The sequence below is a fragment of the Bos taurus genome, chromosome 8 (genome assembly GCF_002263795.3).
Source record: "Bos taurus isolate L1 Dominette 01449 registration number 42190680 breed Hereford chromosome 8, ARS-UCD2.0, whole genome shotgun sequence".
In the NCBI taxonomy this organism is placed as follows: Eukaryota; Metazoa; Chordata; class Mammalia; order Artiodactyla; family Bovidae; genus Bos; species Bos taurus.
Genome location: NC_037335.1, coordinates 38,533,264 through 38,561,073, shown reverse-complemented (window position 1 = coordinate 38,561,073; position 27,810 = coordinate 38,533,264). Strand labels below are relative to the sequence as shown.

Here is a 27,810-nt window from a genome sequence, read left to right as displayed (position 1 = left end):
TGATTCCTAGAATGTCGACATTCACTCCTGCCATCTCTTGTTTGACCACTTCCAATTTGCCTGATATGCCATTTCAAATCTTTGCTGTGGAGAGACAGAACCAAGGAAATTACAAACTCCCCTGACATATCTGGCGCCGTTTCCCGGATGTAACCTGGTTGAAACAACCTTGGTTTGGCCCCTTCAAGGCAGAGGCCAAACACAGCAGTAGCCCAACTTGGTGAAAGCTGCCATGGTGGAAGCTGAGTGCAAAGAAAACCCAGCACAGTGGAAGTGACAAGAAACCCAGCACTCTGGAAACTCGGACAGCAAGCACCCTGGAAAATGGGACAGCAAACACAAACTCGACAGAAAGCTCACGTGGCTCACTCTCAGAATCCAGAAGATCTCCAGTTAATTTCTTTTCCCTTTTAGGTGTTGCATAATCTGTGTGGTTCTAAGAGTTGCTTTGGGATTCTGACTGAGTGAAGGAGTCAGGCTGCCAGTCCCTTCCATCTGGATTGCTGGCCAGTTTATGCTGCTTCCTCAACTATTGAACATGGTTAAGAAGAAACCACAGCACTGGCTTTAGGGAGCCTTGAGGAGAAATCCATGTGCTGAGAGAAACTGAGCATCCTGCCAACAGTCAGCAAGGAGCTGAGACCTTCTGCCACTAGTTCTGTGAGTGTGACATTTTGGAAGTTGATCACCCAGCCCCAGAGATCAAGCCCTGAGTCTTTGGAGTGGGAGCACTGACTCCAAGAACCTGGACTACCAGAGAAGTAACCCTAGGGGGTATCAAATAGTGAGACCTCACACAAAGGAAACCACCTGAATACAAGACCTGGCATCACCCAACCACCAATAGCACCCTGTGCAGGACACCTCATCTAAACAACAAACAAAACAAAAATACAAACAAAATCATCAGCAGACAGGATTACCACCCCTAAGTCTTGCCCATCAGAGGAAAATCAAACAAACAAACAAATAAACTCAGCACAAATCTTACCCTATACGAACCTTACACAAACCACTGGGCCAACTTTAGGAGGGCAGAAACCAAAAGGAAGAAAGAATTCAACCTTGAAGCCTGAGAAAAGGAGACCTCAAACACAATAAGTAAAAAAAAATAATAATGAAAAGGCAGAGAAATACTACACAAATGAAGCAACAAACTAGAAACACAGAAGTACAAATAAGTGAAAAGAAATAGGAAAACTACCTTAAAAAAAATTCAGAATAATGATAGTAAATATCATCAAACACCTTGAAAACAAAATGGATAAAATGCAAGAATCAATTAACAAAGACCTAGAAGAATGAAAAAATAAACATAAAGAGACAAACAACACAATTACTGAAAATAAAAATACTCTGGAAGGAATCAATAGCAGAATATCTGAAGCAGAAGAACGAATCAGTGAGCTGGAAAATAAAATGGTGGAAATAACTTCTGAAGAGCAGAATAAAGTAAAAAGAATGAAAATAACTGAGGATAGTCTTGGAGACCTCTGGGACAATATCAAACACACCAACATTCAAACATTAGGGGTCTCAGAAGAAGAAAAGAAAAAGAAAGAGTATGAGAAGATTTTTGAAGAGATTATAGTTGAAAATTTCACCAACATGGAAAAGGAAATAGTCAGTCAAGTCCAAGAGGCACAAAGAGTCCCATACAGGATAAAACCAAGGAGAAACACACCAAGACACATATTAATCAAACTAACAAAGACTAAACACAAGGAAAGAATATTAAAAGCACCAAGGGAAAAGTTGTGGCTGAGCAGTGAAAGACACCAGGATTCTTGGCCTCTGGAGGAGAGGAATTCAATCTGGGGCCAGTGATGAGGCTTGATCACTCAGAGCTTTTATGTAATAAAGTTTTATTAAAATATAAAAGAGATGGAGAAAGCTTCTGACATAGACATCAGCAGTGGGCAGAAAGAGTGCCCCCTGCTAGTCTTTAGCTTGATTTTATATAGCTACTAGCAGGCTGCTAATTAGAGTAAGGAGATGTCTCAAAACTCAGAGACTGGCATCAGGCCCCTCACCCACAACATGCATTTTGAGATAACATTGGCACAAGGTGAGTTGTCCCAGACCATAAAATGATTGACATGAATCTTGAAGTAAGGCAAGTTTCCAAACAAAGACACAGTCTCATTAACATAGCTTGAGAACATTTGCATAAGTAAAACATTGGTTTGTCAAGTTGTTTCTGAGTCTTAGTCAAACCCACTTGAAGACAGAGTTTGGGGTAAATACATAGTTTATTAACATAGCTTAAGAAAAACATTTCCATAAGAAACATGCATTGGTTAGCTCAAGGTTTGAGAAAAGTTCAGGTGGAATCAGGTGTCATTATGGCAACAGAGAATATTAAAGGAAACTTCTTTTAAAAATTGTATAGAGAAGGGAAAAAAATCTGACATGTAGTTTGTTTCCTCCTGCTGCTTAAGAGAGAGAGATTTAAAAATGTCTGACACTTGCAGCCTATTTCCTCCATTTGGAGACTCCTGGTCTTCCTGCCTGTTACTCTCTCAAAGGGAAAAGCAACAAGTAATATACAAGGGAAACCCCATAGGTTTAACAGGTGATCTTTCAGCAGAAACTCTGCAGGCCAGAAGGGAAGGGCAGGATATATTTAACATATTGAGAGGGAAAAATCTACAACCAAGATTACTGTACTCAGCAAGGATCTCATTCAACATTGATGGAAAAATCAAAAGCTTTTCAGACAAGCAAGAGTTAACAGAATTCAGTACCACCAAACCAGCTTTACAACAAATCTTAAACGGACTTATATACTCAAGAAATACAAAAGAAGAAAAAAATTTACAAAATCAACCCCAAACAATTAAGAAAATGGCAATAGGAACATACATATCAATAATTACTTTAAATGTAAATGGATTAAATGTTCCAACCAGAAGATACAAACTGGTTGAACAGATACAAAAAGAAGACCCATATATACGCTGTCTACAAGAAAACCACTTCAGATGTAAAGACACATATAGACTGAAAGTGAGAGGATGAAAAAGTAGATTCCATGCAAATGGGAAGCAAAAGAAAGCTGGAATAGCAATCCTCCTATCAGACAAAATAAACCTTAAAATAAAGAAGATTACAAGAGATAAGGAAGGACACTACACAATGATCAAGGTATAAATCCAAGAGGAAGACATAACAATTGTAAATATCTATGCACCCAACATAGAAGCACCTCAATGCATAAGACAAACATTAACAGACATAAAAGGAGAAATTGACAATAATACAATAATAGTAGGAGATTTTACATTAAACAGAAAATTATAAGGAAATACAAGTCTTAAATGATACATTACATGAGATGGATCTCATTGATATCTTCAGGACATTCCATCCAAATGCAGGAAAATACACCTTCTTCTCAAGTGCACATGAAATATTCTCCAGGGTACACCACATCATCGGTCACAAATCAAACCTCAGTAAATTTAAGAAAATTAAAATCATATCAAGCATCTTCTCCAACCACAACACTATGAAACTAGATATCAATTACAAGAAAAAAACTGCAAGAAACACAAACACATGGAGATTAAACAATATGCTTCTAAATCACCAACAAGTTACTGAAGAAATCAAAAGGGAAATCAAACAATTTCTAGAAACACATGACAATGAAAACATGACAACTCAAAACCTATGGGATGCAGCAAAAGCAGTTCTAAGGGGGAAGTTTATAGCAATACAATCCTACCTCAAGAAATAAGGAAAACATTGAATAGACAATCTAATTTTACACCTAAAACAACTATAAAAAGAACAAAAAGGCCCCAAAATTAGTGGAAGAAAGAAATCATAAAGATCCGAGCAGAAATAAATGAAAAAGAAATGAAAGAAACAATCAGTTCCGTTCAGTCACTCAGTTGTGTTCGACTTTTTGCAAACCCATGGACTGTAGCATGCCAGGCCTCTCTGAATAACCAACTCCCAGAGTTTACTCAAAGTCATGTCCATTGAGTTGATGATGCCATCTAACCATCTCATCCTCTGTCGTCCCCTTCTCCTCCTGCCTTCAGTCTTCCCCAGCATCAGAGTCTTTTCAAATGAGTCAGTTCTTCGCACCATGTAGCAAAAGTATTGGAGTTTCAGCTTCAGCTTCAGTCCTGCCAATGAATATTCAGGACTGATTTCCTTTAGGATGGACTGGTTGGATCTCCTTGCTGTTCAAGGGACTCTCAAGAGTCTTCCCCAACACTGCAGTTCAAAAGCATCGATTCTTCTGTGCTCAGCTTTCTTTATAGTCCAACTCTCACATCCATACAAGACTATTGGAAAAACCATAGCTTTGACTAGATGGACATTTGTTGGCAAAGTAACATCTCTGTTTTTTAATTTGCTGTCTAAGTTGGTCATAACATTTCTTCCAAGGGGCAAACGTCTTTTAATTTCATGGCTGCAGTTACTATCTGCAGTGATTTTGGAGCCCCGCCCCCAACCCCCCAAAAAATAAAGTCTGTCACTGTTTCCACCATTTCCACATCTATTTGACATAAAGTGATGAGACCAGATGCCATGATCTTAGTTTTCTGAATGTTGAGTTTTAAGCCAACTTTTTCACTTTTACTCTTTCACTTTCATCAAGAGGCTCTTTAGTTCTTCTTCACTTTCTGCCATAAGGGTGGTGTCATCTGCATATCTGAGTTTATTGGTATTTCTCCCAGCAATCTTGATTCCAAATTGTGCTTCATCCAGTCCAGCATTTCTCATGATGTAATCAAACTAAAAGTTGGTTCTGTGAGAAGATAAACAAAATTGACAAACCTTTAGCCAGACTCATCAAGGAAAAAAGAGAGAAAAATCAAAATCAACAAAATTAGAAATGAAAGAGTAGGTTACAACAGACAATGTAGAAATACAAAGGATTGTAAGAGACTATTATGAACAACTATACAGCGATAAAATGGATAACCTGGAAGAAATGGACAGATTCTTAGAAAAGTTCAATCTTTGAAGACTGAACCAAGGAGAAATAGAAATTATGAACAACCCAATTACAAGCACTGAAATTGAATCTGTGCTCAAAAATCGCCCCAAAACCAAAAGCCCAGGAACAGATGGCCTCACAGAGGAATTCTGTCCGACATTTAGAGAGGAGCTAATGCCTGTCCTTCTAAAACTTTCAAAAAATTGCAGAGGAAGGAACACTTCCAAACTCATTCTACGAGGCCACCGTCACCCTTATACTAAAACCAGACAAAGACAACACACAAAAAGAAAACTACAGGCCAATATCACTGATGAACATGGGTGCAAAAATCCTCAACAAAATTTTAGCAAACAGAATTCAGCAACACATCAAAAAGCTCATACACCACGATCAAGTTGGGTTTATTCCAGGGACGCAAGGATTTGTCAATATATGCAAATCAATCAATGTGATACACCATATCAACAAATTGAAAGATAAAACCATATGGTAATCTCAATAGATGCAGAAAAAGCCTTTGACAAAGCTCAGCACCCATTTATGATTAAAACTCTTCAAAAAATGGGCATAGAAGGAATCTACCTCAACATAGTAAAGGCCATATATGATAAGCCTACAGCAAACATTACTCTCAATGGTGAGAAACTGAAAGCATTCCCCCTAAGAACAGGAACAAGACAAGTGTGTCCACTCTCACCACTACTATTCAACATAGTTCTGGAAGTCCTAGCTATAGCAATCAGAGAAGAAAAAGAAAGAAAAGGAATCCAGATCAGAAAAGAAGTAAAGCTCTCACTCTTTGCAGATGACATGATACTGTACATAGAAAACCCTAAAGATAGTATCAGAAAATTACTAGAGCTAAGCAGTGAATTTAGCAAAGTTGCAAGATACAAAATCAATACACAGAAATCACTTGCATTTCTGTATACTAACAATGGAAAATCAGAAAGAGAAATTAAGGAATCAATCCCATTCACCATTGCAACAAAAGGAATTAAATATCTAGGAATCAACTTACCTAAGGAGACAAAAGAACTGTATACAGAAAATTATAAGACACTGATGAAAGAAGTCAAAGATGACATAAACAGATGGAGAGATATTCCATGTTCCTGGGTAGGAAGAATCAATATTGTGAAAATGACTCTACTACCAAATGCAATCTACAGATTCAGTGTGACCCCTATCAAATTACCAATGGAATTTTTCACAGAACTAGAACAAAACATTTCACAATTCATATGGAAACACAGAAGACCCTGACTAGCCAAAGCAGTCTTGAGAAAGAAGAATGGAGCTGGAGGAATCAACCTTCCTGACTTCAGATTATACTACAAAGCTTCAGTCATGGAGACAGTATGGTACTGGCACAAAAACAGAAATATAGACCAATGCAACAAGATAGAAAGCCCAGAAATAAACCCATGCCCCTACGGGTACCTTATTTTTGACAAAGGAAGGGCGAATTTACAATGGGGCAAAGATAGCCTCTTCAAAAAATGGTGCTGGGAAAACCGGACAGCTACATGTCCAGAATGTAGCTAAGAATGAAATTAGAACACTTCCTAACAACACTCACAAAGATAAACTCAAAATGGATTAAAGACCTAAATGTGAGACCAGAAACTATAAAACTCTTAGAGGAAAACATAGGCAGAGCACTTGATGACATAAATCAAAGCAAGGTCCTCTATGACCTGCCAGGGACCAGCCCCGGCTGATCCAGGGTATTCGAAGGAGAGACGGCATAGGCGAGGATCAGGATACAATAGCTTCAATTAGATATTAATTAAAGATATAAAGAGTAATAGAATAAGGATAGCTCAGTAGGAAAATTCAGTGGAGAAAAGAGGCTGAGTAGCTTGGTTTACGCGGGAGACCAATAAAACTTCAAGACAAGAAGTTTGCACCACTTACGTAGGCCGCAGGCGTCCTTCCGTTCTCCCAAAGGAGAGGAGACACTGAGGCCTCCCCGGTCGGATCTTAGAAGCCCAGGCATAATTAGTAAGCATGGTGGGTTCCGCGCTCCAGATGGAGACTCAGTCAGAGTGAGAGAGAGAGCGACATGGGGAGACCAGTATTTCGAGAAACTGATCCCAATTCTTTATTTTCCAGAGTCTGTTTTTATACACTGAGATGTTATACAAAAGTCACGTGGGGACAGCAGTCCTGACTTTTATTAAAGTCAGGTGCTTCACACAAATGTATACAGAGGTCTTAGGGGTGTTACATCATCTTCTGGCCAGGGGGGCCTGCTGACAATTTACGACCCTCTCCTTGTGACAGCGGTCAGTCAATCAGGACACTTATTTCTCCAGGGCTGATTATTCTCAAAACAGACGCCACCCAAATAAAGTTACATTCCTACAGGGTGAGGGTGTAGTGGGTTTTAGTTAAGGAAAGAATTTACTTAGCCTAAGGTCTAACGTGATTAATATCAAAGGTTAATACTTATTTCTTCTATATATTCATTAATGTGTGTAAGGGCAGGGGATGTGGAGACTTAGCAACAAACATTGGCTCAACAAATGAAAAACCCTTCACCAACACAATTTCTAATCAGCCCATTATACTTATACTAGTAGTTTTCTAACTTTTCTAAGGAACCTGTTTTTAGAAGGTTTAAAGCATCTTGTGCCTCTCACGGTTGGGAGGCTGTGAGCAATCACATGTGGCCGGACGAGCCTGTCAGGCAGGCTAGAGAACCTTCAGAGGAGTTTGTAGGTTAAAACACTCTTGTCACACCCAAGAGTTTTTATTGACTGGAGCTCTAGGTTAACTCCTTCTCCGAAAGAGGTGGTGGGGGACAGCCCCCCGTAAAGTCAGAGGTGTAGGTAAGAGCACAAAGTAGTAAAGTAGGCAGGCTCTGGTTATGGTGGTAGACGCTCGAGGATTTTCAGCCTCCTCCTGAGGCTCGATCCCGCCTTTGCGTATGTCGAGCCTCCTTCCTCATGACCTTTGCCATGGGCGGAGTACCTCACTCTGGCCCCCAACATCGACCCACCTCCTAGAGTAGTGGAAATAAAAGCAAAAGTAAACAAGTGGGACCTAATTAAACTTAAAAGCTTTTGCACAGCAAAGGAAACTATAAGCAAGGTGAAAAGACAACTCTCAGAATGGAAGAAAATAATAGCAAATGAAGCAATTGACAAAGGATTAATTGCCAAAATAAGCAAGCAACTCATACAACTCAATACCAGAAAAACAAACAACCTAATCAAAAAGTGGGAAAAAGACCTAAACAGACATTTCTCCAAAGAAGACATACAGATGGCTAACAAACACATGAAAAGATGCTCAACATCGCTCATTATTAGAGAAATGCAAATCAAAACCACAATGAGATATCACCTCACACTGGTCAGAATGGCCATTATCAAAAAGTCTACACACAATTAATGCTGAAGAGATTGTGGAAAAAAGGGAATGCTCTTGTACTGTTAACAAGTTAGCCAAATCATTAAAGGCATTTAAAGAGCCGGGCAATCCGGAATGAGCCCGAATGTGCCCAGTGAAAAACATTTTATTTCTTTTCCAAATTTGTTGCTGTAATTTAGTTAACAAATGAAATATGGTAGGTTTATTTTCAGGCAAAAACCGCAGTTTCAATGTGTGGAAACAACCTGACAATATACTGAGAATCAGAATAAAGGTTAAATTCCTCATCTGCAAACATAGCAAAAGCCTTTATGACTGCTGTTATTTCAGTTCTTTGATCTGAAGTTTCCTGTGTTTCTAAAACCTTTTGGTGATTTTTAGTAACTATGGAGGCTTTACCGTTTGCTGACCCATCAGTAAAAACTATCTGAGCCTTTGGAATAGGAGATTGTTTACATCTGACAGGAAAAATAACTAGATGTCTGGATATAAAATTCAGCAAAACATGTGAAGGTAAATGATGCAAAAATTTTGACCAAAATAGTTTCCTATAGCAATCTGCCAATTTTCATCAAACATTAGAAGTGCATCAAGTTGTTCTTTATTATATGGAATTACAATTTCTGATGGCTCTTTACCAAATAATTTAATGTTCTGCTTTTTTCCTTTAATATCAAAGTAGCTATCAATCCTGGATAAGAAGCCACTACATTTTTAGTTTGAGCGGGAAGATGGACCCACTCTGGGGGGCCGTTTTTCTATAAAACCAATTTTTTGTCTGGTTACGCCAATTACACCTATGGGGGTTTTATGGCAAAGGAATTGTCAAACAGTTGTCAATTTAATTTTTAAAATTTTTAAAATTTACATTTTAGCAACATTAATTTAGGGACATGTTAATTTAGGTCTAATGTTTAGTTTAGGTCTCTATAAATTTAAATAATAAATGTATAACCTCCTTATTTCATTTTGGTATACAGATATATCTAAATGCAAAATGTATTTATATATGTATTTATATTTGGCAACAAGTATAAACTTATTGACATATAATATATATAAATCAATATACTTGAATTAATCTTTATAATTAATATATTAATATATATTACAGCAATACAACACGTACACAGCTAATACCAACCAACACAAACCAAGGTACTGCAATAATACATGTCACACATATATGATTATACAGTATATAGAACATATATCATCACAGCACATCAATCTATACCAATTAATATCAGCCACACACACATTATACTACTGCAATATATATTTAATTATACAGTATATATATAGTATGCATATATGGTATACATATTAACTTATATACAAATTAATTAAGTATAGATCCATAAATAGAATTAGGTATACCTTTATTATATTTCATTTATACCCATACCTAATTAGGCAAACTGTAATTAGGCAAATATATTATGTATTTATAACAATATATAAAGTATTGTTAATTGTACCACCTGTTGATAACTAAGAAATTGAGAAAACCCTTCTCTGAGTATCTCCTATTTGAGACAGCACGTCCCTCCCCCATAGGGTAAAGGGGAGCGTAGGAACTACATAGGGTTGGAAAGTTCAACAGGTATCCTCAAACTGCCAATCTAACATTTTTGAACTTTTAACGACTGTGGGGGCTTGAGGGCAAATGAAACAAAATTTGACCCCTGAAATCTATCAGGGCAACTTGCCAATTATCACTATTTTGTAAAAGACTTGCAGTTGATCCTTATTGAGTGAAATTATTATATTTGTTACTTCTTTTCTAAAAAGTTCCACACTTCTTTTTTCCTCCTTTTATAATTAATTGTGCCACCAAGCTGGGATAATAGGGGGTGTGAAATCATGCAAAGTCAGTAGTCTTTGATCCTTATTGAGACCAGGCTTTCTTTTCTGCAAACTTATCGTATACAAATGGTTTAGGTGATTTACATCATCTTCTGGCCAGAAGGCCTGTTAACATTTTATGACTCTGATAAAGGTTTGTCAACCATAAGACTTATTTTCTCTAAGAATAATTATTTTAAAGTTTGGCGCCATCCTCCGAAGGTGTTAGATAAAGTTGCATTCCTATAGGGCAAAAGTGCAGTGGGTTTACAACAAAGGAAAGAATTTATTACTTTGAGGGTCTAAAGCTGTTAACACCAAGGCCACTACTTATTTTTTTCTACATACCAACTATATTAATTAATACACTTACAAGGATACAATACAGGGGATGTGGAAACTTGGCAGCAAGCATTGGCTCAACAATGAAATTTTCTACTAGTTCTAACAAATTCTAACTCTCCGAGAGGCTCTATACTATTTGAATATTTTAAGCTTCCCGTGCCTCTCAAGGTTGGGAGACTGTAAACAACCGTATGCATAGCTGTAGGAGTCCGGGTAAACCTGTCAGGCAAGTTAGAGAGCCATCTGAGGGGTTTGGATTGAAACACTCCTATTACGCCCAGGAGGCTAATTAACTAGAGCTCTAAATTGATTTCCTTCAGAGAAAAGGTGGTGAGGGATAGTCCCCCGTGACTGTCAGAGGAGTTGGTGAAAGTCATTTTGGGGTAGATGCTCAGGCAGGCCCAGAGGGGCACCCCTCGAGTTCTGGCTCGCCTTGCCCCCCAGAACTGTCCCACATGACCTTGTCATGGGTGGGGACTCCCGTGCTGGCTCCCGGCACAAATTAAAAATTTTTTTGTTCTAATTCTGTGGAAAATACCATTGTAATTTGATAGGGATTGCACTGAATCTGTAGATTGCTTTGGGTAGCACTGCTGCTGCTGCTGCTAAGTCACTTCAGTCGTGTCCGACTCTGTGCGACTCCATAGATGGCAGCCCACCAGGCTCCACTGTCCCTGGGATTCTCCAGGCAAGAACACTGGAGTGGGTTGCCATTTCCTTCTCCAATGCATGAAAGTGAAAAGAGAAAGTGAAGTCGTTCAGTCATGTCAGACTGTTAGCCATCCCATGGACTTCAACCCACCAGGCTCCTCTGTCCATGGGATTTTCCAAGCAAGAGTACTGGAATGGGGTGCCATTGCCTTCTCCATTGGGTAGCATAGTCATTTTCAAAATACTGATTCTTCAAATCTAAGAACATGGTATATCTCTCCACCTGTTTGTGTCATCTTTGATTTCTCTCCCTGAGAAATAGTTTTCTGAGTACAGGTCTTTTGTCTCCTTATGTAAGTTTGCTCCTAAGTATTTTATTTTTTTCTTACAGTGGTAAATTAAATTGTTTTTTTAATTTCTCTTTCTGATCTTTTGTTGTTAGTGTACAGAAATGCATGAAATTTCTGCACATTAATTTTGTATACTGCAATTTTACCATTTCATTGATTAGCTCTAGTAGTTTTCTTGTGGCATCTTTATTTATTTATTTTTTAATGTATAGTATCATGTCATCTGCATGATTTTTCTAGTAGTCATGTATGGGTGTGAGAGTTGGGCCATAAAGAAGGCTGAGTGCCAAAGAATTGATGCTTTCAAACTGTGGTGCTGGAGAAGATTCTTGAGAGTCCCTTGGACAGCAAGAGATCAAACCAGCCAATCCTAAGGGAAATCAATTCTAAATATTCATTGGAAGGACTAGTGCTGAAGCTCCAATACGTTGGCCACCAGATGTGAAGATCTGGCTTGTTGGAAAAGACCCTGATGCTATGAAAGATTGAGGGCAGAGGAGAAGAGGGTGACAGAGGATGACATGGTTGAATGGCGTCACTGACTCAATGGACATGAGTTTGAGAAAACTCAGGGAGATATGAAGGATAGGAAAGCCTGGTGTGTTGCTGTTCATGGGGTCGCAAAGAGTTGGACACCATTTAGCAACTGAACAACATCATCATCATCATCATCATATTTACATGTGTCTGTGGGTCAGCAAAATTTCAGACAGTCACCTTGCATCTACCCTGAAAGAAGGCAGCTGGTATTTGAGAAGGAATAGGAGAGGAGAAGGCAATGGCACCCCACTCCAGTACTCTTGCCTGGAAAATCCCATGGATGGAGGAGCCTGGTAGCCTGCAATCCATGGGGTCGTGAAGAGTCGGACACGACTGAGCGACTTCACTTTCACTTTTCACTTTCATGCATTGGAGAAGGAAATGGCATCCCACTCCAGTGTTCTTGCCTGGAGAATCCCAGGGACGGGGGAGCCTGGTGGGCTGCCTTCTATGGGGTCGCGCAGAGTCGGACACGACTGAAGCGACTTAGCAGCAGCAGCAGCAGCAGGAGAGGAGAAACAACTATATAAGTCATAAAACTGGGTGACCATATCTCAATGTTCACCTGTTACTCTGGACTAATTATTAATAACACTCTTTTCATTCTCAAAAGTTTTAGTTTTGATAATAAATTATTCTACTGTCACTTGAATAAAGCCCAAAAGACCTGCAGTCCTCCTGGCTTCTGAAGACATGCTTTCATCTACACTGAACTCAAATTTCAATTTGAATGGAAGGCGTACCTTGTGGCAGTCCAGTATAGTCATTAAGATTAACCAGAAGGGCTGAAAAAGCCCCACAAACAAAAAACAAATTAAAAATCCATATAAACATAAGAGAAAGAAAAGAAGCATTGAGGATGAGGAATCAAGATTCCAGGAAGACAGAAATTGAAGCTACAGCTGCTTTTTTTCCAGGGACATTTGACAATTCCATTGTGTACCAGGAAGCAGGCAATCTGGATTTCTGGGCAGAAGGCCACTGCTGGGAAATAGGAAAATCAACAAAGTCTTTGGTTGTCTTGTGGGGATGAAGTGACAAAATTGGAGGTTTGAAGGGTCAAGAATTCAGAGAAAAAAAGGGCTGGCAAGAACTGAGCCTGACATTCAAGGAATTTTCACCTCAAAACATTTGCCAAATTACACAGCTGCATTAGGTAGAGGCTTAAAAAGAAAGAAAGAAAGAAAGCCACTTAAAAGCAGAGCTGAAGTTTTGGCGGCTTTTATTTTGCAATCTTACTCCACTGAGGAGACAAGAGTTATAGAGCATGAATGCTAGGGGAAATTTTAATTATTTAAAAATTTTGTTAATCTGAAAGAAGCAAACATAGAAAGAAAATGAGGCATAAAAATGATTGACAAAATATAGAAAGAATAAAGCAAAATTTCAGAAATAAATGCAAATATACCAGCAACTGGGAGAAGTCAATGGCAACCCACTCCAGTACTCTTGCCTGGAAAATCCCATGGACGGAGGAGCCAGGTGGGCTGCAGTCCATGGGGTAGCGAAGAGTCGGACACGACTGAGCGACTTCACTTTCACTTTTCACTTTCATGCATTGGAGAAGGAAATGGCAACCCACTCCAGTGTTCTTGCCTGGAGAATCCCAGGGACGGAGGAGCCTGGTGGGCTGCCGTCTATGGGGTCGCACGGAGTCAGACATCACTGAAGCAACTTTGCTGCAGCAGCAGCAGCAGCAGCATACCAGCAATTACAGTCTAGTACAAAGACAAACTGGTTAAAGCCAGAACAAAACAAAAGTCAACTATACCCTGCTTATGAGACACTTCTTAAATAAACATCAATAGATAATAGATAAAGAGGGACTTCCCTTGTGGCTCAGCTGGTAAAGAATCAACCTGCAGTGCAGGAGACCTCTGTTTGATCCCTGGGTTGGGAAGATCTCCTAGAGAAGGGAACAGCTATCCACTCCAGTATTCTGGCCTGGAGAATTCCATAAACTGTATAGTCCCTGGGGTCGCAAAGAGTTGGACATGACTGAGCGAGTTTCACTTTCAGTAGATAAAGAGGGGCATTTTGTAGGAACAAAGTCAAAGAATCGCACTGTTCATTCTTTGTATTCTTAGTATTTGCAAGAATTTCCAAGGCAGAACATAATACAGTCCCTTGGTTGCTATTAATACCTGTCATCTCTCCCTCCCATTTACTGTACACAGCTCAATTCCTAATCAGCACAGATTGTCTAGCTTCCTGTCTGTTTGTGTTCTTCCTTCACTGCTTCATCTCAAGAATGGATATAGTCTTCTTTCATTCCTCAGAAATGCAACACTTGGCTTGCTCAAGATCATTGCTCAAGTTTGGGGATGATGAAAGGGTTGCGTATGAGTTGATTTGGATGGAAATTGGAAGCATAAAAACACAGAACATCAAATTCATAATTGCAGGATTAACTTAAGATGGAAATGGGGAGAAGACAATGAATTTTAGCTGACAGGATTGTTAACTATTGGTTGTTTACATGCTATTAAAAATCTGTTAAAATGTCACCCAATCAGCTCTTCCTTCCACAGCAATTTGGTTCTCTGCCAAACTTTCCATAACAAATAGAGCCTGCAAGCACTCTGAACACAGAGCTGCAGCTTTTCAGAGGAGAAATCAAAACAAGATCACAAGGTAAGAACGAAACCAATATTCTGGTACATTTTAATAAGGTCTTACAAAGTAAAATCTTGAGAACCACAGAGAAATGCTTTGTATTTCTATAAAATAAAGAATTAGGTTGATTTATTATTATTGCCAATAGAATTAAAAGTTGATAACAGTTGTTGCTAACTTAGAATTCCACTTTGTTCTCTTTTGAGTGATTTATAAAATTATTAATAAATTGCTAAAATAAGTTGTCTTTATAGTACATGTTCCCCTTTCTCACCACAAAACTTCATAAAGCAAGTTGATATTCTACTTCTTACTCCTGAAATGCTTATCCAAGGCAAACCTACTCACAATTGTTTACAACTGGTTTTTAAGAAAGAAGGACAAATATAAGAACTAAAGATGCCATCCTCTCAAAAACAATTTGTGGAAAAAATAAGGAATTGACATTCTAAATGAGTAAATTCAAAAGCTTATTAGTTTTGATACTATTCATTTAGAGTGAAAATCGCTTTTTTTTCCTCTTTAATTCTTGCTGTCTTGCACTCTTCTCTGCCTTATATTTCCTTGCATAAATACGTGCCTCCTGGCTATTTTAATTAAAATAAAAAATGGCACAAAGTCCTAAGTACTGTGGCTGCACACAAGTTGATTCTAGAGGGTTTTTGGAGACTTGAGAGTGAAGTAACTAGGGCTAGGTGTGGCTGGACTTGACTCTCACTCCCTCCTCAGCACCGCATTTATTCTGTTTGAGTCATTGCTATATGTCATCCTATGCTATTCTCTATATTCCTATCTACTGCTTGTCATATTTCTCTTTTGAATACTTAATGCTCTTCTTTTAATTTTGACCCTGAAAAGGCACAGCTCTGTGTTCAGAAAACTTCAGAATTCTCTATTTCTTAGAGTTTGGGGTGCTTGAGCTGAATCACACTACTGGGTAGTATCCTTAAATTGTAAAGAACTCTCACAGGCATCACTTTCTGCAACTCAAATTTCACATGTTCTTCTACATGCTTCTCTGAAAGGATCCTAGATTTCCTACTAATCTTTAACTGGTGGCTGCCTAATTCATTTTCTCAGCAATGTATTGACCTAGATGTTTTACTCTTTCCCATCACTGTTTAACTTACAATATCTAAAGCCAAAAGATACCTCTTTTCCTTTCCCATTTATAGAGAGGGAAGAATTCTGAGGGGAATTTTCACTGAAACATTGAAACAGTGCTAAAAAGTAAAGGAAGAGACTGAGAAATGGGAGCCACCTCTCCTGGACACAGTCTGTAAAGGATTAAAGAAACAGCTTTCAACCAACTTCAGGGAATGTACTGAGTCACTGTAAAAGCTTCTGCTCCATGAAGGAATTAAATCATTTCAGCAAATACTGTGGGAGGTGAGAAGGAGGATAGCAGTGCAGCAATGAGGGAAGAAAAAAAAAAAAAAAAGCACCAAGAATTGTTCACACCAATAAATCTGATAACATGAGGTCTTTTTTGGAGAATATGAGTGCAAAGTTAAATCATTACATGGAAGTACTGCAGAGGGGATAGCACTGGGGAAGAAAAATATTACATCAGAGAAATTTATGCCACTAAATCTGACAGCAGGAGGTCTGTTTTTGAGATGAGAGTGTGACTGTGCCAAAATCATTGTATCTTTCATTCGACAACGTGAAATTTTGGAAAACACGGTGGTAATCAAGTGATAGAATTCTTCTTTTATATCTCAATTTGCAGCAGGGACATTTAGAAACATTAAGGCCAAAAATAATCTTGAACAGCAGAAAATAATTTTAATTCCATTAAAAACAAACAAACAAACCAAATATAATAATATTTGGTTCAAGGACTTTGGGACATAGTAGAGCCTCTAATCTCTTTTCATTTTCTGTCTGGTTTCCCTGGTGTTGATATCTGTACACAGAAGGAATCTTTAAGGGTACACAGTCTTAGAGGACAGGCAAAGTTCATTGTTGGGGGTGTTAAAGGTGGTATAAGGAGTTTGGGGCACTTCCTCACTGTAGCAGACTCCTGGCATGACATGCTCACATGCTGTCCTTTCTATTATTGGTAAATCATCCTATAACTGTGAAGATTTTTGTTTCTGTTCATTTTTTGCTTTAAGTGTAGACTACAGTGTAGCATAATAGTAAAAAACCACAAAATTTTAGAAGAAGATAGGCCTCAACTCCATCATCTGTCATTGACTAGCTGTGTGATTTTGTATCTTAACATTCCTAAGCCTGAATTATTTTCTCTTGTGTAAAATGTAAAACAAAAACAAAAGAATAATAAGATACTCTACCTTAGAGAGGTGTTGAGATGCTTTTGAAGGTAAAGCAATTAAGAAGCAGTCATGAAAGGTAACTGTTAATAATCACTGAAATTTCATTAAATGTGAGACATTAATTCCACATTCTCTCATTGAATCTTCATAGAATCTCTATAAAATAAATATTATCTTCTCCATTTATAAAATTAAACAGGTGAGATTTAGAAAGATTGTACTAACCCAAGATGACACAACCAGAAAATTTCAAACCAGCAATTAAAACCCAGAGTCAAGTTCCAGGAAGGAGAAAGAACCAACAGGGAAGACAGATTCCAAATGACTTCATTTAATGCATCTCTAATCATCTTTGTGAAGCCATTTTCTTCTATTTAAGGTTTCAGTCATTTTCAAACAAAAATTTTAATGAAATAACATTAAAATCTTTCAGCTATTTTCTTTAGGACTACATTTATTGCCATCTAAAGGAAAAGGTTCCTGTCAGCCACTATTCTCTTAAGTAATTTTCTATTGTCACTGCCATTAGTAAAGCCAGTACAGCATCCACCCATAAACTTGGCTTCACTTTTAACCAGCATAGCAGTCTACATCTAGTTCCCTCTCACTTTGCACAGATCATGAATTGGGTCATCATTACAATTTTCCCCAGAAGTGCTAATACACCTGAGACCTTTTGCAAGTGTAAGAATGTTTTGCTCATTACTTCTCTTGGATTTCCTAGCAAAGATTAGATATTTTCTTGAAGAACTTCATAGTTTTGCATATCTGCTGTGTTCAAATCCCAGCCACTCTAACTCCTTAGCCTGCTGGCTCTGTCATTGGCTGCTGTTTAAGAAATGCTATGTAAGTAGTTTATGTGTGTGTTGTGTGTTCAGTCACTCAGTTGTGTCTGACTCTTTGTGGCCCCATGGACTGTAGCCCACCAGGCTCCTCTGTCCATGTAATTCTCCAGGCAAGAATACTGGAATGGGTTGCCATGTCCTCCTCCAGGAGATCTTCCTGACCTAAGAATTGATCCTGTGTCTCTTGAGTCTCTTTCATTGTCAGGAGGATTCTTTACCACTGGCACCACCTGGGAAGACTTTAAGTAGTTTATATTTTCTTTTTAAAAAGAAAATCATATGCCTTTCTCCCATGTTCTTTCATTTGGGAGCTTATTAAACCCAATCACGAACTTTCCTCTAACCTGAATTTACTAGGTCCAAAATTTTTCCTTTCTGAGGTTTTACTTATCCATTATCTTTTATACATATGCTGCTGCTAAGTCGCTTCAGTTGTGTCCAACTCTGTGCGACCCCATAGACGGCAGCCCACCAGGCTCCCCCGTCCCTGGGATTCTCCAGGCAAGAACACTAGAGTGGGTTGCCATTTCCTTCTCCATTTATACATATATCATATAGCAATTGTCTACATTCTTTAGCAAAGGTGTTTAAATAGCTTATCAGTAGTCAGCATGGCTACTTCATACTAATCAATGAATATTAGTAGGATTGTTTTCTTGAGTAAATATTTCTTTTCTTCTAGTCTTTTTTAAAAGTTTGAGCCACAGACCTAGGTGCCAACATTCATTTTAATATAATTTGGTGGCTATTTTTAGCTTCTTTTTTTTTCTTCAATGTGACTTTTATAAGATTCATATTATATCAATGTATACGTAGCATTATTTATCAAAGAGCAGGCACAGTTTTTTCTTCACTTACTTACTCAAGTGCCATATGGCTTGTGAAATCATAATCATAATCATAATTGTCACTATGTGGTATAAAACAGTATAAGCTGTTTTAATAAACAAGTTTGGAGAGTGCCATGCCTAGGATGTGACATCTGGCTGTCTAATTACCATTACCTTTCAAATGTCATGTGGAAAGATTTCTACTCAGTACTAAAGGTCCATGAGAGTAGACTCAGCATTTAGAAGCATTAAAGTCATTTGCATTGTGATATGTCAGTTGGAAAAAAAAATACTATCTGTAAATCCTTGTATTTTTTTAATTCATAAAAGTATAAAAATTGGGTACAAATCCAATTTTCAGAGCATCCATTTTTTTTTCTGGTTATTTGTGACAAATGCTCCTAAAAGAGCATCTGTTTTTAGACTTATTGGTTCTCCCTACTATCTAGGTAGACCCAAGCAGGGACTAGTAGCCTCAAGGATTGTGGTTCACTGTTAGATCTGTATAACTTCTTTACCTATCCCATGTAACACCCCTTCTTGGCAAAGTAAGAGAGCCCAGTTACATTCTTCTGCCCTGCATCATTAGATATACTCAGAAAGAGGTCAACTCTGTCCAAAGAAGGAAAATGATTAGGTCTATCTTGAAGAATAAGAGAAGTATCTAGCACAATCTTTTCACTTTAAGCCCAGCTACCAGGTAAGCCTACTTAGATTCCCATGTAAGGATGATGAAGTCAGTAATTTGGGAAATGGTTGCAACACACGAATTAGGCAGGGTGGGAGACAAGGTTTATCATCCCATGGTGGACAAGTTTCCAGACCTCTGAATTGTATTTTCTGATCATTGAACAAGGTAACTCTATTGAAACTCTTATGGGAATTAAATATACAGGATGTGGACTGCAACTTAGCCTGTTCAGGTCAATGTGCAGGGACTCTAACATCTGTGAGTAGAAAGAGTTTATACTCTTGATTTTTAAATGTCTTCTAACAATAAAATTTAATATCTAATACACAATGCAGTATATCACTGGGTGGCCACTGGCTTGAGAAAGAAAATCTCATAGTCTGTACAGGGTGAGGTACAAAGCATTTAACAGCTGGCATGACATAAGCAGATATAATAGTGAGAAAGGTACTAGCCATTTGGAGCATGCCAGCTGAATGCCAGCACTGGGAGGGAACTTCACTGTGGCTTTGACCTGTATCAGCCAATCTAGGATAACGGGAATGACAGAGCAGTGGAAAAGCTAAAGGTTTACAGAGCTTTTAATAAGTTGGCCAGTGTTTCTGTTACCGTTCAATATTCAAATCCCAAACAGAAGAGAAAAATTCTATAAAAGTTATGCTAGCAATAACTTTAGTCTTTGTACAAGGAAACACTTTCACATACTATGAGACTATATTTATAATTAACTTCTGAATGGAGGTAATGTGAGATAATATTTGATCTAAAAACAGCCTTTTAGTCCATCATTATGGACTCATGATTTTGGTGATATTATAAATTAACTCATTTTCAGACTTGGTTTGATTAGCTACAATTTTTTGTTGTGCTGAGCCACATGGTCACAATTTATCACACAGAAGCCCCTTCATGGTGGCTCTTTTTAAAATTTTCTCAGAATTTTAAAATATGCATCACTGCTTTCAGGCAAAAGTTATTCAGGCTTATCCTGCATTTCTTTTACTTGAAATAATAAATCAGCCATTCTCCAAAGAATCTCAATTTCTTTAGTGGAGAACATTATCAGGCTACCGAAAATCTGGGCCCTGGGATACACATTGGATTATTTCATCTTAATACTGAAATTAAAGCAGTTCAGTTATCAGATATAGGGAAGAAAATTATATATTAAATGAAATCATTAGTTCATATTTGTATTGTCATTGGAATTCTATGATATATGTCAAAATACTTCTTATAATTATTTTTAATATCTTATTTTGTTATGAGTATATAATCATTTGTTTGATTTACACTGTAGTCCAATTGTTTAAATTCTTTTAACTTTGAAAATATTGATTTCTTATTAATTGACAGCTTTTGTTTGGTTCCTATATTAGTTTGGAGTAGGAAATGGCAACCCACTCCAGTATTCTTGCCTGGGAAATTCCATGGACAGAGGAGCCTGGCAGGCTACAGTCCATGGGGTTGCAAAGAAGTGAACACATTATTGGAGGATATGGTGTAACTGGTGTCCATTACTTTACCAAATAGAGGTATTGCATATGATATGTACAGAAGTTATCTGGATCTACCAGTGAACCACAGTCCTCGAGGTTACTAGTCTCTGCATGGTTCTACCTGCTAAACAGTTCACTGTATAAGTAGGATGCTAACTGAAGTTTGATCTTCAGTGTCTTTATAAGTCATTTCATTTTGTCATTATTTGTCCACTCATAATGAGATAATGCATCATTATAAGATATGATTTTCATAATCAATTTCATACACAAATTAATATACATAAAAATTATGGCAAACAAGCTCAACTGGTGTTTTACAAGAGTAAAATATCAATAAAAGTACTATATTGGCAATCTGTAAAATTAGTAGTAAAAACAGTAATAACAGTACCATTATTGGCAATCTGAATTTGAAAAAAGAAAAAGAACAGACATGAAATTGGTTACTTATAAATTTCAAAATTTTTTCCTGATACACACAAAAAATTCAGTTTACCCATTCTGTTTCTGGTGTATCATGCTGTTTTCTGATAAATAATATTTTTATTGATTTTAAAATATCATTTTATATATTCATATTATTTTATTAAAATTTTGCTTAAAATATAACATTACTTGAATATTAAAATTTTAAACTAGCTGCAATAGGACACGGTATGAAGATTCCTCAAAAAAATTAAAAATAGAATCACCATATGATCTAGCATTCCCACTTTTGGGTACATATCCAGAAAAATAAAAAATGGGATGTTGAAGAGAGAGCTGCACACCTATGTTCATTATAATATTATTCAAAATAGCCAAGAGGTGGAATCAACCCAAATGTCCACTAATGAATGGATAAAGAAAATATAGTATACACATACAATGAAATATCATTCAGCTTTAAAAAAGAAAGAAATTCTGTCACATTCTTAACAGGGATGAATCTTGAGAACATTATGTTAAGTGAAATAAGCCAAACACAAATACTGTGTACTATATGATCCCACTTATATGAGGTACTAAAGTAGTCAAACACAAGAAACAGAGGGTAAAACGATGTTGCCATGGCCTTTGGGAAGGTGAAATGAGTTTTTTAAGTTTAAAACTAAACTATAGTTTTAGTTTTGCAAGATGAAAAAGTTCTAGAGGTCTGCTGCACAAAATTTGAATGCAGTTAACACTAGTGAAATATACTTAAAATGGGCAAGATGGTAAATTTTACATTATCCATTTTTACAATTAAAAAAAATTTTTAAGAAGAGCTTTGAGCAGGGGATAAGGAAGAATGTTTAAACAACCCAACTTTATTTAGAGATATTATTAATTCAGTGTCCAGAATACATTAGTTGTTAGCTACTTCTTTTTAGGATTTAGAAAAAGCCAATGCAGATCACATTTAGGCCAAAAATATATAAAGATAATTTGTATCACTTGATAAGCTTTAACTAGAATAAAAGATAAATTTACTATATAAGGACACTTAGTGCTCACTTAACAAGAGGTTCCAAAGTTGGCAGCCCCAGAGTCAGTACAAAGAATCAAGGACATCACCAAAAGACCCAAGCTCATCTTATCCTTCTGCTCTGCCATTCTTAGACTGTCCATGATCTCTCCCTTCAAGGGAGAGGATGGCTGGCCTAGCTCTGAGCATCACATCCTCACAGAAGCCAAGTGAGTGAAAGTTAAACAGCACTTACTTCTAAGGAGAAAAGTTTTCTCAGAAGTCTCAGACATGCCTCACCCTTGTCTCATTAGCAAGATCTGTGTCACATGCCCATACTTAGACCTGTTATTGGCAGATGGAAACAGTATTGCCATGAATGGCTTAGGTTTCTGCATATATAAATTTCTTCTTTGGTGGAAGAAAAGATACTTGTCAGATAAGAAACAACATTTATACTAGGCAAGTCTCAGCATCATTTCATTTTTGCAGAATTCCAAGCATTTTTGGTTTTTAAGAACTTCTTGCCCATTGCTGAGAATGGCAGCCAAATTTTTTCAAAGTCATCCCGAGGATTCTGCCTCAGTCTGAAAAATACCTCAAAAGTCATCTTTAATGTGATTTTTCAGTTCTTTCAGAACAAAAACTAAGTCTTTAATCAGGTATATCAGAAGCACTTCTACCATATTAAGGAAAGAGAGGAATGTGTTCATTTCCCATCTAACCATTTTCTAGTCAGCTCAATTCATTCTTAAATACAGACAATGGTGTTCATTTAATTCTTTTTTAGCCATGAAACAGATTGCTTACTTAGTTCTATCAATCTCTTTGACCACCACACTTGAATCCATATATTTTAGAATTCACTGACAGTCTCTGTTTCCTTTAACTTAAAAAGTTCATTAACATATAACATACACACAGAAAATTGTACAAGTCATGGCTATACAGCTTAATGAGTTATCACAAAGTGAAAAAACTTCAGTCCAGTTCAGTCGCTCAGTCATGTCTGACTCTTTGCAACCTCATGGACTGCAGCATGCCAGGCTTCCCTGTCCATAACCAACTCCTGGAGCTTGCTCAAATTTATGTCCATTGAATCAGTGATGCCATCCAACCATCACACCCTCTGTTGTCCCCTTATCCTCCTGCCTTCAATATTTCCCAGCATCTGGGTCTTTTCCAGTGACTCAGTTCTTCACGTCAGGTGGCCAAGGTTTTGGAGTTTCAGCTTCAGCATCAGTCTTTTCAGTGAATATTCAGGACTGATTTCCTTTAGGACTGATTGGTTTGATCTCCTTGCAATGCAAGGGACTCTCAAGAGTCTTCTCCAACACCACAGTTCAGAAGCATCAATTTTTTGAAGCTCAGCTTTCTTTATATCAAACTCTCACATCCATACATGACTACTGGAAAAACTATAGCTTTGTCTAGACAGACCTTTGTCAGCAAGGTAATGTTTCTGCTTTTCAATATGCTGTCTAGATCAATCATAGCTTTGTTTCCAAGGAACAAGCATGTTTTAATTTCATGGCTGCAGTCACCATCTGCAGTGATTTTGGAGCCCAAGAAAATAAAGTCTATTACTGTTTCCCCATCTATTTCCCATGAAGTGATGGGACTGGATGCCATGATCTTAGTTTTCTGAATGTTGAGTTTTAGGCCAACTATTTCACTCTGCTCTTTCACTTTCATCAAGAGGCTCTTCAGTTCAGTTGCTTTCTGCCATAAGGGTGGTGTCATCGGCGTATCTGAGATTATTGATATTTCCCCTGGCAATCTTGATTCCAGCTTGCACAAACGTATGCAACCATAAAAACAGAAGAGTAAAGGATTCCAGAAGCCTCCTCTTTCCCTTTTCTAGTCATTTCTCTCTACCTCAAGAAAAGCCATTATTAGGTTTTCTAACATACATTCAATTTGCCTGTGGGGGTTTTGACCTATTTATAAATAAATTCACACATTATTTACCTTTTTTTGTCTGGCCTCATTCACTCAAGATTATGCTTGTGAGATGCCTCTGTGTTGCATATAGAAGTAGCTTGTTTACTCTCATTACTAGTTAGAATTCTTCTAAATGAACATGCCATAATTTATCCATTATGATGTAGATGGACATTTGCATTGTTTCCAGCTTGGAGTTACATGACTAGGACTGCTAGGAACATTCCCTTACATATATTTTGGCAAATACTTTTATGTCTTTCTGTTAGATATATTACCTTTAAGCAAACTTGTCAGGTCAATGGAGAAGGCAATGGCAACCCACTCCAGTACTCTTGCCTGGAAAATCCCATGGATAGAGGAGCCTGGTAGGCTGCAGTCTGTGGGGTCGCTCAGAGTCAGACACGACTGAGAGACTTCTCTTTCACTTTTCACTTTCATGCATTGGAGAAGGAAATGGCAACCCACTCCAGTGTTCTTGCCTGGAGAGTCCCAAGGACGGGAGAGCCTGGTGGGCTGCCATCTCTGGGGTCGCACAGAGTCAGACACGACTGAAGCAACTTAGCAGCAGCAGCAGCAGCAAATAAATTCTTCAGTACCATTTTTCTAGACTCCGTATATGTGTGTTAGAATATATTTATCTTTCTCTTTCTGACTCAACTTACTCTGTATAATAGGTTCTAGGTTCATCCACTTCATCAGAACTGACTCAAATGTATTCCTTTTTATGGCTGAGTAATATTCCATTGTGTATATGTACCACAACCTCTTTATTCATTCATCTGCCGATGGACATCTAGGTTGCATCCATGATCTAGCTACTGTAAATAGTACTGCAATGAACAATGGGATACATGTGTCTTTTTCAATTTTGGTTTCCTCAAGGTATATTCCTCAGGGTATATTCCTCAGAGATTGCTGGGTCATATGGTAGATTTATTCCTAGTTTTTTAAGGAATCTCCATACTGTCTTCCATAGTGGCTGTATCAATTTACATTCCCAAAAACAGTGTAAGAGAGTTCCCTTTTCTCCACACACTCTCCAGCATTTATTGTTTGTAGATTTTTTGATGATGGCCATTCTGACTGGTGTGAGGTGATATCTCATTGTGGTTTTGATTTGCATTTCTCTAATAATGAGCAATGTTGAGCATCTTTTCATGTGTTTGTTAGCCATCTGTATGTCTTCTTTGGAGAAATGTCTGTTTAGGTCTTTTTCCCACTTTTTGATTAGGTTGTTTGTTTTTCTGGTATTGAGTTGTATGAGTTGCTTGCTTATTTTGGCAATTAATCCTTTGTCAATTGCTTCATTTGCTATTATTTTCTCCCATTCTGAGTGTTGTCTTTTTACCTTGCTTATAGTTTCCTTTGCTGTGCAAAAGCTTTTAGGTTTAATTAGGTCCCACTTGTTTACTTTTGCTTTTATTTCCATTACTCTAGGAGGTGGGTCATAGAGGACCTTGCTTTGATTTATGTCATCAAGTGCTCTGCCTATGTTTTCCTCTAAGAGTTTTTATAGTTTCTGGTCTCACATTTAGGTCTTTAATCCATTTTGAGTTTATCTTTGTGAGTGTTGTTAGGAAGTGTTCTAATTTCATTCTTAGTTACATTCTGGACATGTAGCTGTCCGGTTTTCCCAGCACCATTTTTTGAAGAGGCTATCTTTGCCCCATTGTAAATTCGCCCTTCCTTTGTCAAAAATAAGGTACCCGTAGGGGCATGGGTTTATTTCTGGGCTTTCTATCTTGTTGCATTGGTCTATATTTCTGTTTTTGTGCCAGTACCATACTGTCTCCATGACTGAAGCTTTGTAGTATAATCTGAAGTCAGGAAGGTTGATTCCTCCAGCTCCATTCTTCTTTCTCAAGACTGCTTTGGCTAGTCAGGGTCTTCTGTGTTTCCATATGAATTGTGAAATGTTTTGTTCTAGTTCTGTGAAAAATTCCATTGGTAATTTGATAGGGGTCACACTGAATCTGTAGATTGCATTTGGTAGTAGAGTCATTTTCACAATATTGATTCTTCCTACCCAGGAACATGGAATATCTCTCCATCTGTTTATGTCATCTTTGACTTCTTTCATCAGTGTCTTATAATTTTCTGTATACAGTTCTTTTGTCTCCTTAGGTAAGTTGATTCCTAGATATTTAATTCCTTTTGTTGCAATGGTGAATGGGATTGATTCCTTAATTTCTCTTTCTGATTTTCCATTGTTAGTATACAGAAATGCAAGTGATTTCTGTGTATTGATTTTGTATCTTGCAACTTTGCTAAATTCACTGCTTAGCTCTAGTAATTTTCTGATACTATCTTTAGGGTTTTCTATGTACAGTATCATGTCATCTGCAAAGAGTGAGAGCTTTACTTCTTTTCTGATCTGGATTCCTTTTCTTTCTTTTTCTTCTCTGATTGCTATAGCTAGGACTTCCAGAACTATGTTAAATAGTAGTGGTGAGAGTGGACACACTTGTCTTGTTCCTGTTCTTAGGGGGAATGCTTTCAGTTTCTCACCATTGAGAGTAATGTTTGCTGTAGGCTTATCATATATGGCCTTTACTATGTTGAGGTAGATTCCTTCTATGCCCATTTTTTGAAGAGTTTTAATCATAAATGGGTGCTGAGCTTTGTCAAAGGCTTTTTCTGCATCTATTGAGATTACCATATGGTTTTATCTTTCAATTTGTTGATATGGTGTATCACATTGATTGATTTGCATATATTGACAAATCCTTGCGTCCCTGGAATAAACCCAACTTGATCATGGTGTATGAGCTTTTTGATGTGTTGCTGAATTCTGTTTGCTAAAATTTTGTTGAGGATTTTTGCACCCATGTTCATCAGTGATATTGGCCTGTAGTTTTCTTTTTGTGTGTTGTCTTTGTCTGGTTTTAGTATAAGGGTGACGGTGGCCTCGTAGAATGAGTTTGGAAGTGTTCCTTCCTCTGCAATTTTTTGAAAGTTTTAGAAGGACAGGCATTAGCTCCTCTCTAAATGTCGGACAGAATTCCTCTGTGAGGCCATCTGTTCCTGGGCTTTTGGTTTTGGGGCGATTTTTGAGCACAGATTCAATTTCAGTGCTTGTAATTGGGTTGTTCACAATTTCTATTTCTCCTTGGTTCAGTCTTCAAAGATTGAACTTTTCTAAGAATCTGTCCATTTCTTCCAGGTTATCCATTTTATCGCTGTATAGTTGTTCATAATAGTCTCTTACAATCCTTTGTATTTCTACATTGTCTGTTGTAATCTCTCCTGTTTCATTTCTAATTTTGTTGATTTGATTCTTCTCTCTTTTTTCATTGATGATCTGGCTAAAGGTTTGTCAATTTTGTTTATCTTCTCAAAGAACCAGCTTTTAGTTTTATTATTCTTTACTATTATTTTTTTATTTCTTTTTCATTTATTTCTGCTCAGATCTTTATGATTTCTTTCCTTCTACTAATTTTGGGGCTTTTTTGGTTCTTTTTCCAGTTGTTTTGGGTGTAAAGTTAGGTTGTCTGTTCAATGTTTTTCTTATTTCTTGAGATAGAATTGTATTGTTATACACTTCCTCTTAGAACTGCTTTTGCTGCATCCCATAAGTTTTAAGTTGTCATGTT

General features: G+C 37.5%; 1 protein-coding gene across 5 annotated transcripts in view; it reads left to right on the top strand.

Moving 5' to 3' along the window:
- The window catches only part of IL33 (interleukin 33), a 128,665-nt gene that overhangs the window by 40,049 nt on the left and 60,806 nt on the right, over positions 1 to 27,810 (top strand). For 3 of the 5 annotated variants that reach the window (NM_001075297.1, XM_024995527.2, XM_059888983.1), the window contains 1 exon segment: positions 14,669 to 14,712. The exons of the other annotated variants lie outside the window; for them this stretch is intronic. The gene's annotated coding sequence lies outside the window, so the exon portion shown is untranslated. 5 annotated transcript variants of the gene reach the window in all.